This window comes from Macrobrachium nipponense, chromosome 28 (assembly GCF_015104395.2).
Source record: "Macrobrachium nipponense isolate FS-2020 chromosome 28, ASM1510439v2, whole genome shotgun sequence".
Classification (NCBI taxonomy): Eukaryota; Metazoa; Arthropoda; class Malacostraca; order Decapoda; family Palaemonidae; genus Macrobrachium; species Macrobrachium nipponense.
In genome coordinates, this window is record NC_087217.1 from 55,023,592 (window position 1) to 55,028,591 (window position 5,000).

The window sequence follows — 5,000 nt, forward strand, 5'->3', positions numbered from 1 at the left end:
TATTCCACATTCTTAATCTTCTGCTCTGTCTCTCTCCAACATTTCTTACCTTCTGCTTCTGTCTCTCTTCCACATCTTAACTCTGCTTCTGTCTCTCTTCACATTCTACTTCGCTTCGTTTCTCTACTTTCCACATTCTACTCGCTCTGTCTCTCTCCACATTCTTACTTCTGCTTCGTTTTCTCTCTTCCACATTCTTACTTCTTTGACTGCTGTCTCTCTTCCACATTCTTACTTTTTGCTTCTGTCTCTCTTCATTCTTACCTTCTTGCTTCTGTCTCTCTTCCACATTCTTACCTATGCTTCTGTTCTCTCATTCACATTTATAACCCTCTGCTTCTGTCTCTCTTCCACATCTTACTTCTGCTTCTGTCTTTTTCATCTTCCCCACATTTCTTTACTTCTTGCTTCTGTCTCTTTCCACATTCTTACCAACTGCTCTGTCTTTCTTTCCACATTCTTACCTTTCTGCTTTGTCTCTCTTCCCACATTCTTACGTTCTGCTTCTGTCTCTCTTACACAGTCTACTTCTTCTTGCTTCTGTCTCTCTTCCATTTCTACCTCTGCTTCTGTCTAATTCCAGCATTCCTTACCAACTGCTTCTGTCTTTCTTCCACATTCTTACTTCTGCTTCTGTCTCTCTTCCACATCTTACTCTTGCTTCTGTCTCTCCACATTCTTACTTTTGCTTCTGTCTCTCTTCCATTTCTTACCTCTGCTTCTGTCTCTCTTCCACATTCTTACTTCTGCTTCTGTCTCTCTTCCACATTCTTACTTCTGCTTCTGTCTCTCTTCCACATTCTTACTTCTGCTTCTGTCTCTCTTCCACATTTTCTTACCTTCTGCTTCTGTCTTTCTTCCCACATTCTTACTTCTGCTTTCTGTCTCTTCTTCCATTTCTTACCTCTGCTTCGGTCTCTCTTCCCACATTACTTCTGCTTCTGTCTCTCTTCCATTCTTACTCTGCTTCTGTCTCTCTTCCACATTCTTACTTCTGCTTCTGTCTCTCTTCCACATTCTTACTTCTGCTTCTGTCTCTATTCCACATTCTTACTTCTGCTTCTGTCTCTTCCACATTCTTACTTCTGCTTCTGTCTCTCTTCCAATTATTCCACATTCTTACCTCTGCGTTCTGTCTCTTCTTCCACATTCCTTACTTATGCTTCTGTTCTCTTCTTTTCCACATTCTTTACTTTTGCTTCTGTCTCTTCCATTTTTACTCTGCTTCTGTCTCTCTTCCACATTCTTACTTCTGCTTCTGTCTCTCTTCCACATTCTTCTGCTTCTGTCTCTCTTCCACATTCTTACCTCTGCTTCTGTCTCTCTTCCACATTCTTACTTCTGCTTCTGTCTCTCTTCCACATTCTTACTTCTGCTTCTGTCTCTCTTTCCCTTTCTTACCTCTGCTTCTGTCTCTCTTCCACATTCTTACTTCTGCTTCTGTCTCTCTTCCACATTCTTACTTCTGCTTCTGTCTCTCTTCCACATTCTTACTTCTGCTTCTGTCTCTCTTCCACATTCTTACTTCTGCTTCTGTCTCTCTTCCAACTTCTTCCTCTGCTTCTGTCTCTCTTCCACATTCCTACTCGCTTCTGTCTCTCTTCAACATTCTTACTTTTTGCTTCTGTTCTCTTTCCATTTTCTTACTTCTGCTCTGTCTCTTTCTTACATTATTTTACTTATGCTTCTGTCTCTCTTCCACATTCTTACGTCTGCTTCTGTCTCTCTTCCACATTCTTACCTCTGCTTCTTTCTCTCTTCCACATTCTTACTTCTGCTTCTGTCTCTCTTCCACATTCTTACTTCTGCTTCTGTCTCTCTTCCACATTCTTACTTCTGCTTCTGTCTCTCTTCCACATTCTTACTTCTGCTTCTGTCTCTCTTCCACATTCTTACCTCTGCTTCTGTCTCTCTTCAACATTCTTACTTTTGCTTCTGTCTCTCTTCAACATTCTTACCTCTGCTTCTGTCTCTATTCCACATTCTTACCTCTGCTTCTGTCTTTCTTCCACATTCTTACTTCTGCCTCTGTCTCTCTTCCACATTCTTACTTCTGCTTGTCTCTATTCACATCTTACTTCTGCTTCTGTCCTCTCTTCAAACATTCTTTACTTTTGCCTTCTGTCTCTATTCCACATTCTTACCTCTGCTTCTTTCTCTCTTCCACATTCTTAATTCTGCTTCTGTATCTCTTCCACATTCTTTCGTCTGCTTCTGTCTCTATTCCACATTTTTACTTCTGCTTCTGTCTCTTTCCACATTCTTACTTCTGCTTCTGTCTCTATTTCCACCTTCTACCTTCTGCTTCTGTCTCTTCCACATTCTTACCTTCGTTCTGTCTCTATTCCCACATTCTTCAGTCTGCTTCTGTCTCTGTTCCACATTTACTTCTGCATTTCTGTCTCTATTCCCACCTTCTTACTTTCGCTTTCTGTCTCTCTTCCACATTCTTACTTCTGCTTCTGTCTCTCTTCCACATTCTTACTTCTGCTTCTGTCTCTCTTCCACATTCTTACTTCTGCTTCTGTCTCTCTTCCACATTCTTACTTCTGCTTCTGTCTCTATTCCACATTCTTACGTCTGCTTCTGTCTCTATTCCACATTCTTACTTCTGCTTCTGTCTCTATTCCACCTTCTTACTTCTGCTTCTGTCTCTCTTCCACATTTTTACTTCCGCTTCTGTCTCTCCTCCACATTCTTACGTCTGCTTCTGTACCCTCTCTTCCACATTCTTACTTCTTTCTGCTTCTGTCTCTCTTACACATTCTTACGTTGCCGTCTCCTTCCACATTTCTTACTTCTGCTTTCTGTCTCTCTCTTCCACCATTCCGTAATTCTGCTCTGTCTCTATTCCACATTACTTACTTCTGCTTCCGTCTCTCCTTTCCAAATTCTATTACGTTCTGCTTCTGTCTTCTCTTTCCACATTCTTTTACTTTGTCTTTCTTGTCTCTATTCCACATTCTTACTTTTGCTTCTGTCTCTATTCCCACATTTCTGTTACTTATGCTTCTGTACTTTCTTTTCTCCACATTCCTTAAAATCTTCATCGAGGATGAATATTTTGTACTACAATATATAATATTATATATATAATATTATATATATATATATTTAATATATATATTATATATAACCACACACACACACACACTACACACACACACACACACACATATATATATATATATATATATATATATATATATATATATATATATATTATATAATTATATATAAGGAGCCTCTCTAAGGTAAAAAGTCATATTTTTCCTCAAATTATGATATATGATTATGAGCAAACTTAGGCATGCGATTACTTATAACTGTCATCGATTAGTAATAAAACTATTTAGTTTTTTATGAACAAATAATCATACATACACGCTTTATAGTACCACGAATAGCAAGTTATTGTTTCCTCTCCCCAATGATAGTTTAATCAAAGTCTAAGTTTATTAGACTTTGCTTTTAATTTCACGATGATCACTTTTCCGTTATATATATATATATATATATATATATATATATATATATATATATATATATATATATATATATATATATACACACACACACACACACATTAAGCTACAAATGTCCTTCAATTCCTAATTCGCTCTACTTCTTAAACAGGAAGTAATCTCAAAAAAAGAAAGAAAGAAAAAAAAAGGAATCGTCGATTGCAACTTTCATTCTTGCGATGTTGAAACCCTTGTGAAAATAGCTGCCATAGAGTTTGTCATTTCATTCATATACCTTTATTAATACTTTTACTATTGTCGTTGTTTAACTTGTTGTACCATTCATTGCAAAATTCAATTCAAATTTTGTCATCGCGTTATCATTATCCACATATGTGACTTTAAAGTTGAAATATTTAAATCTGAAAATACCGATTTGGTAATACATAAACTTTCCGCTACCCCCTTGTCTCTGGCAGGAGCTAAGAAAGAGAGAGAGAGAGAGAGAGAGAGAGAGAGAGAGAGAGAGAGAGATCGAATACCAGAAATGAAGATTATGGTGGGGCCGAAATACCGAAGGTGTACGATAATTACCTGAATCTTAATGGAAACCCCATGTGTCATATTTGGGAATGTTATACCTTCAGTTATTCAATTCTATCTGAGGCCTCTCGCATTCCCTCGGCCCCCTCCCCCCAATCTTCCTCATTCCACCCTTACCCCCTCCCAAGCTTACCTTTCATCTTTTATGGGTTTCTTTTTATGATTGTTCCGTGTCCTTTTTCATTTTCGAAGATTTCTTATTGTTTTATTCCTTTTCTCTTGCCCTTTTTCCTTTTCAGATGTTTCTTACTGTTTTATTCCTTGTTGCTTTTCCTTTTTCCTCTTTTGAAGGTTTCTTATGGTTTTGTTCCTTGTTTCATGTCCTTTTTCCTTGTCCTTTTTTAATTTTTTTGTTTTTGCAGATTTCTTATTGTTTTGTTCCTTGTTTCATGTCCTTTTTCCTTTCTTTAAGGTTTCTTATTGTTTTATTCCTTCTTCGTTTTGAAATTATTGTTTTTTTGTTATTGCTTTCCATTTGGTATGCTCGGAATTACTACTGACAATGACGTTTTATATATAACACGAAAGGTTATGAAACGAGAAACTATGTATTGTTAGTGGTTTCTTTTATCGTTGCCACGTTGAAGGTAAATATAAAACTTATAATATTCCCTATCGAGAAGCCAAAAAATCAACCAGAATACTGACTTTCAATATAATTCATTTATACAATGAAAGACTACAATGAAATTATGTATAATCTATGAAAGACAACCGCATGAAGGAGAGACGGTTGCAGTAATAATGAAAGAAATTGACTTTTTTGCGCATATCTGCGAAAAGGTGTTTTCTCTTCAGGTGAAAGAGAGACAGAGAGTATTTTACGATTTTGCGAACGCTTGTGAAATGCATGGAAGACAGAGTAATGAGGTGTGTGAGATTCTGCTAAGGTACAAGGTCAGAGAAGAAAAATTCCTACAGCAGTTGTAAAGC